A 16,125-nucleotide genomic window follows, 5' to 3' on the forward strand; every position below is an offset into this window, starting at 1 on the left:
ATCAAAACACAGGGAATTACAAGGGGGCATATCGGCACTAGACCCTAGGGTAGGTGTAGCAGTTGAAGCCATTGTTTTATTATGTTTAGATTGCTTACCATAAAATGACACAACCCTATAAAACCTGATTAAGTCAGCTGCCTGTTTGTTTTCATTTCCTTCTCTTAACGAAAATCATGGAGCTATAAGCGGAGACATACCAGCAAGGAGAAGTCTACATCTCATTCAAGCTTAATTTGAAAATTGTAGCATCTCAGTTAAAGTCCTCTCTCCAGCAGGACGAGGTGAACCTCTACAGCTGAGCATCTGATTCCTGACATCTTTCACATACATCTCCTATATTTAATGTAGCTAGAGCCAGGAGAGGGTATAGAGACAGTCTGAAAGGAATTCAAGATTGCACTTATGTAGGAGCTTTATGAGATGAGCAAATCAACGGGAAGAAGTGATTTTGGACTGCAAATATTATGAATATATCTGTTTGAAGCTAACATAAACCAGACATTTTTCTAGCTTAATTTTCTGCAAAGCATGAAATATAAATCACAAAAAAGTTTTCTCTAGAGGCAGAATGGTGTCAGGTTTTAAACCCACAAGCAACAGTGGATTTTTCCTAAAAATTATTATTTTAAGACAGCCTGTGGGATCTGAATATTTTTTTTGCCATTTATTACCATGACAATGTCATGTCCTGCAATATTTTTGTTACAGTTTTATGCCTTATAGGCAACTTATTTGACCACGTTTTACACATCCAATTGGCTCTCCCTCCAATTTTTTTTCAGCTTTGCATACTAATGGCAAAAAGAACAGAGTTCAATTTTGACATGAAAACATTCCTGAAATATCCCCCACCTGCTTCAAAACATGTGCTTAGAAAAAAAAACAGTTAGCAAATTCTTAGGAGTAGTTCAAATATGGGAAAGTGGCGAGAGGAGAGCGCATTTCAGGAGCGGACTAAACAAGAAGGCTGACATGGAAAGATGACTTCAAGCCATACAGCATATGTTTGCCCCACTTAAAGAAAATTAGGCAGTGTACAACAGATTTATAATTTAGCGCATGACTTGAGGCTCAATAAACCTTAGATGAAACTGTTCCACAGGGCTGATTTATGAGAGCATTTTCATGTGCTCTTCAACTAAACCCATGTCTATTTAAAAACAATCCTGTTTCATAAAGTAGTTGCTCTTTGTTCAAGCCTCATGTAAGAGCTCTTTTCACGAAATCTGTGCCTAAGTGTATTGTGTCACAAGACTAGGTATCACAGACTAACAACTGCTTGCAGTATTACAAGCATGTATTTTACATCAGCTCAGCACACAACTTCAAAATGGGTGCAAGGCTTTAAAAAGTACATAATAGACAGGGGATCTGTAGACATCTATATTTAAACGTATACAGATATATAAAGCTAGACAAAAACTGCAACTGTGGGAAATCTTTCCAGCAACTGCTGAATATTGCCTACAGAGTCTCAAAAAGCAAGGTATGAGTAGCTTGGACCTGAGAGCATTTCCTACCTATAGACAAGGATGTTAAAGTGGGCGTCTCAGCCTTGCCAGACTGCCTTTTAAAATAAAAAGGTTATCTGAAATGGGAGTTCTCTATTTAAGTCCATTTCCCACTCGGCTAAAGACCAGGCATTGTGTACAATGCGGGGTGGGGCAGCACACCCAGTAGCACCATTAACCCAGATCTGGTTTTCTCCAGGGAAAACAATCCAGCACTCTCAGTCCCAGCTTCTCAGCAAGCAGCTCCTGCACTCATCCTCCCACGTGACTGTTTCGGGGGAAAGTCTCTTCTTCGCAGCAATAACCCCCAGCACACAAAATCCTCCCATTAACACAAAATGTGTGAGAGCAGCTTATATCTTTATTACAGTTTAGAACTTCTCCATTCCTTCAGGCTTCCTACTTTCAAATGCACAGCTTCTAGAGCTGCACGTTTCCCTCCCCATCACCTTCCCAAGCATCTCTGAGATGCTGAAGTCATTCTAAAAGCATCACAACACTCCAGACCACCGACATTAAGATGGGGCCTGAGCCAGGCCAGGCCCCAGCCAAGCATGCAGCACAGAACGTATGCCGGCTCTATCCTTTCTGCTGGGAGGAGGACAGACAATACCTGACCCAGCACAGAGCTCAACTGGCAGAGACAGAAAGCCTGGTTGTATAAAACATTTTGGACATATGTGAAGCAGCCAAGGGAGCTAATGCACTTTCAGCACTTCACAGAGTGCAGTCACAGCATTTCTGATCCAATTCTCGGCATTCTGAAGTGATAAGCGGTTTCACGATATGCTGGTTTCAAAAACATAATCCAGCATAAAGGATATTTTTAACAGGGACGATTTCAGTAATCTGCTTCAACACTCAACCTCACGCACAGCCCATGTGGCACAACTGAGCAGCACAGAACAGCATTAAACTAGCAGGACCTTCCTGAAGTGTGTTTATCACCAAAACCCTCACGCAGCTACGATGTGTGCTGTCCAGCTATAGACTGAGGCCTGGAGAAAGTCCATGACAGAAAACCATGAGTATGTCAAGGGTTTTATTTGATTTCTAAATAGTAGAGGCCTTGGGGAGACTGGGGGAGAGAGAAAAAAAGGAAAAAAAGTAATAAAAATCAATCTCTGCAAACTTTACCTGGTTACTAGATGAAAGTCCCAGTAAGATGAAGTAATTACTACAAATTAGACAAGTTACTCAAAATTAAGAAGGGATGTGATACCATTTGAGATCACATCAAAAGGAGTGTGATCAGAGCACGCAGCTGTAAAGCTAAAACAAAAGAGGCAAAGTCACCCAATCCAAATGTCAGCATACACACATAATCCCAGCAGAGAAAAGACAACTTTTCCAAAAGTATCGGACAAGCAAGAAAACCAGTGGGCTTTCAGAGATTCAAGGGCTCCAAGCTAACTTCATCCTCACTTGAGTGACAACTGCTTGTCCTGAAGACTTTATAGAGACTGTTCTCAGGAGAGATGAGACAAAATCTCTTCTCAGGAAGGACACGGGCACCACTCCCAGTGCATGCATAAAATGCTAATTTAATAATAGTCAATCAAAAATAATGCAGACCTGATAACTAGAAATGCAAACAGCCAATTTTCAACTAAACACCCTTTCTGCTGCACTGATAGGGGAAACCCACCAAACCCAACAACAAATAAAAACTAAAACACAAAAATACAAACCAGTGCAAGTTTACTGAAGATGAAGAAACAACATTTCCAGAGAGAAGAGAGGGAAAAAAAATGCAAAACCAAGTTATTTTAAAGCTATGTGAGAATAAACTGAAATAAAGCAGAACTTCATCACTTCCGCCAATTTAAGCTCCAGTCAGAACAACAGAAGACAGTCACAGGCCCCAGCACCATGAAACCAGGGAGCAGTTCTCTCTCTCAAGAGCGCGAAGTGCTTAGCAAAATACCTATTATACCAGCACAAGCCCCAGAAGCCAAAGGATGCAGGTTCCTTACGAATGACACCCACAACGATCATTCAGCAAAAATGTGACTGCAAGTGATGATTCCTTTCTGCACTGTCACAGCAGACTCGCAATCCTGTTCAAGGAGAGCAGTCTGCGGTGCCTTCTAAGGGCTATGATCAGGCTGTTGGGACAACACCACGTATGTTTGATCCCTGGCTGTCATTAACCAGACTTATAGCCACATGCAGGGAAACTTTTCTGCTACTCAAAATTTCATGTCGTGATATCAGAGGGGCAGGTTTGTATATGGTTTTGCCAATATTATCAGACAAAGGAAACAGCTGTCATGGAGTACCAACGGCCATTGGGATCAAAGATAGTCCGGGGGAACCTCACTTCCATGTCTACTAGCCACACAAGAGAGTTCATCTACACATTCCCTCTCTTGACAGCACCTGAGAAGAAAGCACATGGAGATTTTGTACACTTCTCAGTAAAACTCCCTGGGGTGGGCAATAGCGAGCAGGTCATCAGGGTGCGGAGCAAAGCACTACCTTCGGACGCCCCTTGCTCTTCCACGTATTCAGCTGATAGAGTGATGAGAGTAATGCACTGCAGTGACCTACCTACCACCTTGACTTCGAAGCGTGATGCCAGTGAAGAGCAGACCAAGCCCGTGATCTTTAAACTCGGACCTGCAGACTAGCAATTAGCCATTAGTAAGAGTTTGGCCCAGACCAGGCAGGGGCACATGATTGCGTTTTTGCTGCATTAGTCAGCGAACAAAGTGATACGGGCTCTTTAGCCACCAGGACACCAACTTAAACAGGAGGAACATGACACAGCATAAAAGCAGAGTGGTATAAGCAGACAACACATGATCCTGCATAAAGTCGATCCATTTAGAAATGTTAAACTCACTTTACCAGCAAAATGAGTTTGCTACTGGATTGGCATTTTGCTTCATGGGAGAGTCATGTTCTTAATTTGGTTCTAAGTGCCCTAAAGCTGGATTTACTGTATCCTCCAACCACAGCCAAGAACGCATAACTGAACTGCTGAGCAGGCAACTCCCAAGTTTTAACAAGACTGTCCTCTAGATGACATCCATTTAAGGGCAGCCCAAAATAGACTTACTCATATCAGCCTAAAACAAGACTGAGAACAAAACAATAACCCAAGAGCTGAGAAGTAGTTTCTTGCCAGAAAGTGTTCATAGCTACTTCTTATGAACTCCTTTCTATTGACCCATTGCCATGGAAGAACAACTTGTGGGCAAAAAACTGGTAGGAGCAGAGTGATGCTGATAAACAGTGCTGTTGCAGCAGGTGCTGGGTCCTCCAAAGTACCCTAAAAACTAGTGTAATGACTAAAGAGCTTCTCCAGAAGACCAAGCAGATTTCTGGATGAGAAAATAGGACTTTAGCATAGGTATTTCTTTTGGACAATGTCTGGAAAACCTCATCCACTCTAGGAATGGACTTTGAAAAAAATCTTTCTTCTGGATAGAGACTGTCTAAAAAATTAAGACCAATTTACCAAAGGAAGGTTACTCATGTTACTCAGACTCCTATAGCACTTTTACAGCCACTCAAGCAAGTTTGTCACCAGAATGAGTTCCTCTCCCTGTATCAGTAGCTGGCTCCTTCTGACTCCAATAACATGAGCATCAGTCCATAAACATGAACTTCCCTGACGTCCCTAAATCGTTCTCTTTGGAAAGGAGAGATTTCCCAGGTTCCTGTATCAGTGAGGGTTTCAAGCCATGGCATTTTAACACAAACAAGATCTATAAAAAAATATTTTATAGTTCCTTCATTCTCTTTCTTCTTCTTCCTGGTCTGTAAAATAAGAGTTCCTGCTTCTGCTTTATGAACTATAAACTCAAAAGCACCTCCAAGAGCCACAGTTAATGTTAACACACTACACATGATATACAGCCTACAACAAAACAATGTGTGGGTTGCACATGAGCATGAGAATTAGTGTGTGGTGCCCATGGCAGTCAAGTTAGGAAAGTAATGGGCCAGGAACTGCGCGCTAAGGTCTGATACACAAGCACATTGGACCAGGCTTATTTACTCATGTTAATCACCCACTGCTGCTTTCATCCTCTTTTTCATGTGCATCTGCCTAAAAAACTGGAGGCAGCCATTCTTTGGGAAGTAACCTCAGAAAAATAACTTTCTATAATAGGCTCGCAACAGGTATTTTGCTTTGTTAATATATATTCATAAAAGCACAACAGGATAAAGCAACTTTTAACACTCCTTTTTAGGCTGTCAGGGCCAAGGAAACGTTTTACTGACCTACTGATTTTTAAAAAAATAATAATAATAAATAAAAGACGAAATTAAGTTCTGCAGTTTAGCCTATCAGGTGTGGCCACAAAGCAAGCCAACATGTCTGGTGATGGAGAGAGCAATGCAAGGCAACACATGTGGTCAGCACCCATTGAGCATAAACTTGCTCAACTGAGTCACCACCTGGCCTCTCCATAGCTGTTCCTATTCATCCTCAACAGACATCCTTCCAACCAGTATTCCTGGGTACTGTACTTACACAACTTGGTGCCTGCAAATTTCACCAGTCACCTTTAACTAGAAATCTCCGTTCCGGAAGAGGGTACAACGGTGGCCAACTCCAGCTAATTTTCAACAGGAGTTTGGATATGAAGCTGCCTTTTGTCCTTTTGGTGATAAGGGCCTCATTAAGCAAAAGAGATAAAAGGTACTCCTGCCGAGTCACACACATCTTAACCATCAGCTGCAGGCACTTTCTTAAATACAGGCTATTACTGAACCCAGCTTGTAAATCTTCATGTAATCATACATTTCTTGGAGACACCTGTTAACAACGACCAGCTTTATGCCCAGCACCTAACTGCAGATGGCTGTTTAAAGGTAAAAGGAAAATAGTCAACGGCAATATTAAATCCCAGTTATCTGCACCCATTATCTTGCATTTTTTATTGCTAAGTGGAATGACTGGTCTGGGAACAGAGCCAGAAAAGTTGAGCTGATACCACAGTTCAAGACTTCACAGACATTAATGAGAATTTCAAATTAAGGGTCATACCCAGAAGCATACTGACCTCTTCATGAAAAACACTAGGTACCTTCACTCAGTTACATGTCAAGCCTCCCCAGGAAAATACTCAGCTGTCTGTAATCCAAGGCATTATTGTACCAGGTATAATTAACACAATGGTGTCTTATCCATCATTTGGAATTAAAAAGGCAGAAACAGGTTCAATAAACATGGCTTCATTTATAGAAGAGTAATTACAGAACCTTTTAGAATTCACAGAAATCTCTATGCACTCCCTCATTTCTCCACTGCTGAAGGCTCAGAGGACATTCAGGTTACTTGCCGGGAGATATATTTTGAGCACAATGAGCTTAAGTTGGTTTTGCAATGCTTTTTAATAAATTAAGTTGTATACCTAATGTTCAGTGAACTGCACTGGCTCTGGGCTCTTCTAGCTTGATCTTTAATTCGAGTAATTATTTTAAAAGCAGAAGACATGATCTCCCTTTATTCAGCGTCTGGAGAGGTTTCTGACACTGTAAGATACAGTCGGGGCTTCCACAGAGTTGTTTTGTGTATTCCATTTCAACAAAAATTATACATTGCATTTTTGGCAAAGGGAAGAGGTGGGTGATCCAAACTTATGAAATGTGGAGGTTTTTCTTTTGCAGCAATTCCTGCTGTTTCACTGTTTTATTCACAGGTCCAGAGCGTCCATCCCATGTTATAGTATGATGATCACAGTTACATGCCCACTCCATTAATTTATACTGTAAATAGGAATAAGCCATGAAACTGAGCAGTCAGAGCATCATGGTTGCAGTTCAGTGCCCACAATAGTCAAGGAAGGGTGCCTGGGCTTGCCTACATTGTCAGTGAAGCACGGGCCCAAGCCTACGCTCAAGCCCAGACTTGCTCACATTCTTTCCATGCTAGCAGGCTCCCAGGCTTAGCTTCAGAGCACTGCTAAGGTGGAAAATTCACGGCCCACCACAAAGCCCAGCAGACCCAACTTTTCCTTCTCGCCACTGGACGCTAGCAAGATCCCACATTCATGCTAGTACTCTCCAGTGCAGCAGCAGGAATCGCAAGGCCGTCTCAGCAGGCGCACAGGCGCGCCCTGGGCAAACCACAAGGCTTTGAGCCAGGGGAGCTCTGAGCCACCGGGCTTCACACACTAGAGCCTCCTGGCAGAACCGTGCTTCAAGCACAATAGCCACATGGCCAGGGACAAGACAGCTTCAGGTAGTACAGATCCCTGCAGCAGCCCACTCAGACTATTGCTCTCAGTCACGTGACCAAGTGACACGAGTCATCTACTGAACTTCATCGGGTACTCAGCCTTCATTTTGCATTCAAGGCTTAGCTAAATTTTCTTCAGTTGGTTCTTAGATGTTCATCCACGTACACACTATTTAAGACAGCACTCTATCTTTTTGAATGGTTCTATTTTCAGTTTAAATGTTTCACAAAACTTTATTTTAGTTCTTTTTATAGTTACACAAGCTATCTACATTAACCAGAGCAAAGCATCAGGCAGATTAATGCCCTAATCGAAGGAAGCCTTTTTCAAATTCAAAACATAAAAAAGACACATACTCATCTTTTCGTCTACTAAGCTAACCCAAAACACTTCTTTTGTCTGACATGAGAGATCATATTCAGGACTCTGATTTACCCCAATAAGGTGTCAAAATCCAATTCCCTAGGCATGGTTAAGTGTAACATACACCATTCGCTGAAGGCCACGGAAGGCATTCTCTAAGCTTGGTTGACATGGAAGGCAAACGCTGGGGAAGACACACTGCCTTTCCTTCTAAAACCCAACTGCGGCTTTTCAATATATAAACTGATCGTTTACCATTTAAAAAAAAAAAGGTAGAAAACGTCGAATACTATTTTATCCTGAGTGAGAAGTATATACATAGTTCTGGGAAAATCTCTGCATATATCACATTCCCGCAAGAGTACTTTTTGCTCTTAAGCGAGAATAATCTTTTCTTTCCAAGCACATTTTGGCGATGTATGTGTCAGTAATACACTGGAGACAAACTCACTCTGAAATGGAAAGCATTTAAAGTTAACACTCTGCTAACAACAGCTGTCTATTCAAGATGTTTTTTCAACAAAACTAGTGATGTCATCTGACAGGGCTACAGGTGAACTGTGAGTGAAAACACAACCTAGGCAGTTGGACTAGATGATTGTTATAGGTCCCTTCCAACTAAAATATTCTTTCCTAAATAAATATTTTATTCTACAACTTTTCTCTAACAGCACCCTTCAAGTCCCTATCAAAGATGCACTGAAGACTTTGCACTGGTCTTCAATTGATTTCCAACCCCACCCTGCAGGCAGCTTACCGCTGCAATCTAGACTTTGTTCCTACAGCCCTCCAGCCCCGCTCCATCAGTTCTCTCCAGTCACTGTACTATCTCACCATGCGTTTCTCCTGTTTGTACCGTACTCACACAGGACTCAGCCCAGCACAGCGCTTCGGCATGGCCTTAAAGGTCAATCGGTTGAATTGCTTCAAGGCCAGAAGTCACCTGCGCTCAAGTGCTTTGCAGGATTAAGGCAACAGCCCCACAAAAGCGAACATCCCATGAACTGTAAGAAAGGTACCAGAATAGGAGCCCACCATACCGTCAGCAGCAATGTAACCCATGCTGTTGCACTCCGACAGCACAGCTCTGGATTTCCAAGCTTTCCCTATGCACCAATACAGATGCTCACTGCACTGAAACCCCATTCACCTCAGTGCCTTTTTGAGCTTACCTATCATCAGGATTACAAAGGCATCTGGCACTGCTTCCGTTGAACGTCACATTCATACTTTGCCCGGGACAATGCTCCTCAAACTCAGTTGTTACTCACAAACCCCAGCCTAATAGATCATGAGATGTTAAACAATTTATGTGGAACTACGCCCAGGGCACTACACACTGTATTGTTGTGCCATTAAGGCTTTGGAACGAAGCTTCTTTGGGGACAGAAGAGAACAAAGTACCCATCTATTTTTTCATTGCCATTATTGTTTCTGCCTAGAAAGACACAGGCTGGTCTGCTGAACAGGGCTACTGTTCTTTAACTGTGCTGTTTGTCCGCTGAATGCAGGAGCTGTCAGACGTGGAAGTGGTATCAGTCTACTCAAATACAGTAAGAATTGGGGCAAAATCCCCTTCATGATCACCAAATTTGCCAACTATGAGACCTAAGCAAAATTTGCGTGCACAGTTCCCATATACAAGATGTACACTTTCATTCAATTCCAGTGCAACAAAGTAGGCTTAAAATGCTCAAATGCTACTTTTCCTTGAGCGACCAAGCAACTCTTTCCCAACCTCATTCTAAGCACAGAGTCTTCTCATATTTAGCAACCTTGATGAAAGATCTTTACGCTTATGTATAAGGGTTGACAATGTGTCTGAAGCGTTAAATAGTCACGGGTACAATGAAAGCAGTTAACTTTTGCAACCTTCTGTTCAAGGTTAAGAGTTGACATTAGAGACTCAGTAAGCCTTCAAGAGGCGATGAAAATTAAGTAAAAACTTTAAAAAAAACTTAAGGTGAAAATAATCTTCAAGTTGCACACACCATTGAAAAAGATAGGCAAGTTCTGTTTCTGCACCTACTACACAAAATAGACAAAACATGAACATTTTAGTAAAGATGATCACTTGACACTCAAGACTCCAGTTGTCATCTCTGACTTAAGATTACACATCCATATAGTCATCAAAATGAAAAAGTTCGCATGTTTTGCTCAGAAAACAGCAGCACAAAAAGATAAAATATATCACAGAAGTCAATTTTAAGTGAAAAAAGTGAAAAATTTCTTGCACCTGCAAACCCACTAGGATTTCTTGCATAATACCAGCTCATTGTGATAACTTGTAAAAGAAAGCAGAATTAAATCTCCACTGGGGAACAATCACATAAAATTTTAGCCTGTTTCATTAATTCCACAGATTAGCAGCAGTCACCTTTCACAGGTTAAAAAAAAAGGTACCATTCCCACCATGGCCCCCCATAATTCTGAGTGCAGTTTTGCACCCACAGTTATTTGTGTCCATAGCTGGGCAGATCACGGAAATATCCAAGTTCCAGATCTAGCGGGAGAAACACTCAGATGAAAAAACAAAAGTTCAAAACCACCCTCAAAAAAAAATATAGCAAAGAAATCTGTAGGCAATGGAAATGAAAATAATAACCAAGTAATCTGAAAAAGCAGTCCCTGAAATATGTCTAAAAAGGAGCAACACAGACAAACCTGCTCCAATTTATAAAGAAACGCAATTTGTTTCAGTCTCTGGCCGGATCCAAGCTTTTCTCCTTGAAGAAACCCAGACAAAATATTCATACAGACCATACCTTGCAGGAGTAGTTTGTTTACAAGTTTGTTCATCAAGCCAACATTTTATATTTCAGAATATTTTTAAATATTTTCATTTATTATGGTAACATTAGAATTGAATGAAGCAATTTTTATAATTAGCATTAATAACAGAATAAAGTGATTTTAGTAATCCTCCGTCTTAAAAGAAGCCATTCAAATGATTCCCACCACCACCAAGTCCAATTTTTCAAGACTCACCCTGAGATGTGAGAGGTATGGATCAGTACTTATGGAAGGACAATTAAGGCTTATTTCAAGTCAGACTTAATACAAACCATTTAGCAAGCACATGTTATATAGTAGCAAAATAGAAATATGACTCTGTTGCCCTGTAAATGTAGTTATATAATAAAGCTAGGATTCAAAATGCTGTGACTTGGAAGATTCCCCCTCCCAAAGGATTTCCTTAGGAGTAGTAAGTACATAGATTAGCCATATTCTCTCTCTCTTCACACACAGGTGTATATATATAAATAATTCACACACATTAAAAAAAAAAAAAATCCCCCTTCAGTCTTTGTTTTACTTTGCAGCAGAATTAGCTCTGCTAACAGCACACATTTCTGGAATTCAGATGCTGAAAGTTCATTTGAGCCACAAATTGAAAGGATTCCGATTTTGGTGAAGCCAAATCATCTCTTCTGACTTTTCTGATGAGAAAATCTGTTAAAAATAGCGCCATTTGCGATTTCCTCCAATGTGCTCAGAAGGATCAGTCATACACAAACAGTATGGATCACGGTCCCCTATTGCATGCTATGAGTCCTGCTCTCCTTTTGCTTACACGGCTGTAAATTTGGACAGAAATACACAATTCCAAAACAAACAGAACTGGATGCCAAGAACTGAGATGTAGGTTTCTCTGATTTTCTGCTTTTTCTCCCATGAAACTCATGCAAATTCTCCCCACTGACAGTCCTTGTGGCAACTTCAAAAGTTCCTTATGTGAAAAACTAGTAATTGCAGGAGAGTAATTCAAAGACATTTCTATCTCTTCAGTTAATGCAATTAGGCAATTGAAAAACAAATGATACAGTGGGGCTTCCCAGCTCAGGAGGTCACTGTGCAGACACTCAGTTTAGCAAAACCCAACCCAATGGGTAGCTTGCATCCTCCTAGACCCCGGAAGGCTTGTGCACAGTCCTGTACTCAATGCTTTTATTTCATAGGAGTTATTTTCATCAGAACTAACATCACGCACTAATTTTCAAGGCTTAACAGTTAACTCCCCATCATAGTATCTTTGAGCTCCATCTCCATGCAAGCTTTTACTGGACAACTACAGCCACTCCTTGAAGCCACTATTCGATATTGAGTCATCAAGGTCTAGAGAGACGATGGTAGAGATCTACTGGAGAGCAAGCACTCCAACAGGTTTAACCAAGTATTTTAAAAGTTCTGTAGCTTTTTACTTATGCCACACACTGTTTTATCACCCAATTATGGGTGCCCTAATTGTCTTCAGCACTGTCCAACACCAATAAAAAGCATTCCTGCCACAAACTGCATACAACTCTGAGCAAACTCAGTAGAAACAAGATGCTACGGTAACTCAAAAGTTCAAGGACAGGGGGGCAGAAGCATTGCTTTGAATGGTTGTAGGACTTCACCGCAACCTTGATAATTTTATTGCTGTGTTGTCAAGCCACACAGTGAAACGTAGTTAAGAAAAAGACCTCTGCCTCTCCATTCAAGTTCTGTTATTTAGAGGGAGCACAAAAGAGAAGCTTTCCTTCCACCAGAAGCAGCACAATAACACAGAGACACACTCCTTTATCAGTATTAACCGTAAACTGCTATTACTGGATTTTCAAAGAGCACTCCCTTTTGAGCCTTCTAAATGGATTTGAAGCCGGAAGCAGCTAATTGACTTTGAACGAGAAAACCTGATAGTAGTTATCACAACCCTTTTAATTTCCTCAAAGCAAGAGTTCAAATTCTATATCTAATGCACAAAGAAAATACGTGAAAGGCAGGTCACTGGAGCCTGACAAGGATGCTATCTCACTGAGGCAGTGAAGTCATTTTTACCAGCACCGCAGAGGAAACGACCCAATGCCACAGCACCAGAGTTAGCATGCTGTTAACACCGTTTTTAACAAGGTATCCTTAAACCCAGCCTAAAGTCCTCTGGTGCTCCCAATCCATAAGAAGGAATTCCAGCGCAAACCAGTAAAAGCTATGCTGTTTTTGATAGGGACACATATAACAATGTAATAGCATAAAATTATAAAAAAACTAAATTAAAAAAATAAAAATCAGAAGACTAGCAAATCCACACTAACAGACCAGCACATAGGCACACAGGAGCATTACTTTCTGTACCCACAGGAATAAGCGTTTTCATGCATACACCTTCCCAAAGCAGCTATTTCATCCAGTATATATTTGCTCAATCAAGGCAACACCTTGCCTTTGCAATTCCTTCTCTCCATCAGGACAGCATCTCCAACTCTAAGAACTGCTACCTGAAAACAGCTGTTTGCAGACTTAAGCAGAAAAATAAATAGAAGTATTCTCTTTACTTTCTCACACAGTAATTTCCATTCACAACCTTGCCCAGAACACCTTCCAGCTTGTTATTTATTATGGATCTTCAAGCTGGTGGTGCAGTTAAAAAATCTTTCAGACAGAAACACAAACAGCTTCTCCAGCACTGCTAGAAGTACACTTGTGTACGGGAGCAAGGCATCCTCTCCAATAAGTAGATGGATCAGAGAACAAGGAGTTGCAGATTTTCCTTTCTCATGGCAATGTTCTTCTTTGAACTGCACTTTGTGCACAAATTGAATCTTTTCTTATCAAGGTAAGACATCAGTGACCGAACCATTTGCCCTGCACCCACAGCAGGACTGTGAAAGCGCATTTTGAAAGCTCCTCTACAGAACTCCTTTTAAAAATCTACCATGAGGAATACCACAGTACAACACCGGTACATGAGGATGTTTTCTGACTGCAGAGAAGTTTCAAGATTTAAAATTGTAATGTGGAAGTTTAAAGGAAAAATCTTGACAGTTATGAGCTACAGAAAAACCTGCTGGACCTCGCAGGGAGCTGAATGGCTGCGTACAGGGTGTTAACTCACTAGGAATGCCCTGTGCACACAAATGAAAACTTCATCCCTCCTCATCCCAGCTGAAAAAAAGAAAAAAAGCCAAAGTATAATTCCTTCTCACCCCACTCTCAACTCTGGACAGCAGCAACACACCACACTGCCAGTTCCTCTCAGGCTATTGGTCATTCCCCTACAGTTGCCAGCCCCTTGAAATCTTGGAAGTGCAGCTTAGAGTAGCCTCTTCCTTAAAGTCCAGCCCCTGCTTTTACAAATGTGAAATTTCACACCCTGCAGGAGTGAAGGATAAGTTACAAGCAAATCCTTCCCATGGTATTTTATTTGAAACTTAAAAGTCTGGGTTTTACTTCACATTTGCATCGGGGGGGGGGGGGGGGGGGGGGGGCGGGGAATCACAGAAAAAGCATCACTGCAGACTGTACTAACATGCACCCTTCAGATCATACTGACACTCACAGGCAGGTGAAGTTACTGGGAACTGAAGACACTGGCTGAAATAAAGCCTTGCAAAACTGAACTCTACGATCTTCTGACATGACGGAAGTCACTAGGAAAGGTCTTTAAGCACATGCTTCAGCACTGAATGGCAGGCAAGAGAAGGAAGGACACAGACTGTGACAAATCAGTTCACATACATGCAAGCATGTGAAGAAGCACACACACAAACAACTCCATTTAATTAATCATTCTGCATGTGATTGGAAACTATTACAACAAAATTAAGTGAAATAGTTGTTGGGGTTTGGGAGCCTTAAGTGTTAGGGGTTTTTTTTGGTTGGGGGGGTGGGGGGTGTCTCTGTATCTTGCTCTTAATGCACAATTTCCTTTTGATTATCAACCAAAAAAAGAACCATCCATATTCCCGAAGACTATCACATTAGCAGTTAGTTAAGTAGCAAATTCTATTCCCACACACAATATGCAACTCTGCAGATTTTGTTAAATCCAGCCAGCCAAGTTTCTTCCTTTTTTTTTTTTTTTAATGGAAAATACGTACATTTCAGGAATAACCAAAACAGTAAACCCACTAAGTAGCCAGCAGCCTAAGCACAAAGTCACATTTAGTCGTACAGTAAATTGTACCTCCCTGAAACGAAAGAGAGCAAGTATCCATCACAGTATGGTTTGGGTCACAAGATTTAAGATCATCTAGCTGCAACTCTCCTGCCATGGGCAGGGACACCTTGCACTAAACCAGGTTGCTCAAAGCCCCGTCCAACCTGGCCTGGAACACTGCCAGGGAGGGGGCAGCCACAGCTTCTCTGGGCAACCTGTGCCAGTGTCTCACCACCCTTACAGTCAAGAATTTCTTCCCAATATCTAATCTAAATCTACCCTCTTTTAGTTTAGAACCGTTACCCCTCATCCTACCCCTACACCCCCTGATAAGAAGCCCCTCCCCATCTTTCCTGCAGGCCCCCTTTAAGTACTGGAAGGCCGCTATAAGGTCTCCCCAGAGCCTTCTCTTGTCCAGGCTGAACAACCCCAACTCTCTCAGCCTGTCCTCATAAGGGAGGTGCTCCAGCCCCCAATCATCTTTGTGGTCTCCTCTGGATTCACTCGAGCAGGTCGTGGAGCAGTTCTGTGACGGAGCTGTTGCTGTTTGGATGCGCCCTAGGACCCAACCTTGCTGTTATTCATGAACTTGAGTTTACTTGCAGGCACAGCTCTGTGGGAGGATTGAACAGAGCCACGCTCTCCTCGGAGCACAGAGCCTGGCTCTTTTTCCCACATCGTGCAATACCAGGAAGCTCTATGCACCAGCTCCTCCTGAATGCAAATATGAAAAGGATGCACTCCTAACAAAGGGGAAATCCTATAATGTTAAAAAAAAAAACCAAAACAACAACAAAAAACCCAAAGGTATGTGAACAAAAGGATGATTAAATCCTCAATTCCATGTTTGCTCTCGAGCAGAGCAGCTCTGGACTGCAGTGGTTAGCAGGAAGCTCACTGAAGGGAAAACAAGCAGCAAGGAGCTTGTCTCAGCGAAGAAAATATCCCCATACAGCCACAGACTAGGTGGAACACTGAAAACTTGAGAGGAAATGGGATTTCCTTGAACCAGCTACTGCTGACAACTTACTGAGGTGAAGATAACTTGAAAGCATAACAAAAAGTTTTAAAACACCGGGAAAAAGTTACCACCAACTAAGAAGGGCTGGACAAAAGCACCTCTAGA

The 16,125-nt window shown here is 41.8% G+C and overlaps 1 protein-coding gene across 5 annotated transcripts in view; it reads right to left on the reverse strand.

Moving 5' to 3' along the window:
• SLC4A4 (solute carrier family 4 member 4) overlaps positions 1 to 16,125 on the reverse strand; it is a 235,811-nt gene that overhangs the window by 171,470 nt on the left and 48,216 nt on the right. The window lies entirely within an intron of this gene.

Source organism: Strix aluco, chromosome 4, assembly GCF_031877795.1.
Source record: "Strix aluco isolate bStrAlu1 chromosome 4, bStrAlu1.hap1, whole genome shotgun sequence".
NCBI classification, from domain to species: Eukaryota; Metazoa; Chordata; class Aves; order Strigiformes; family Strigidae; genus Strix; species Strix aluco.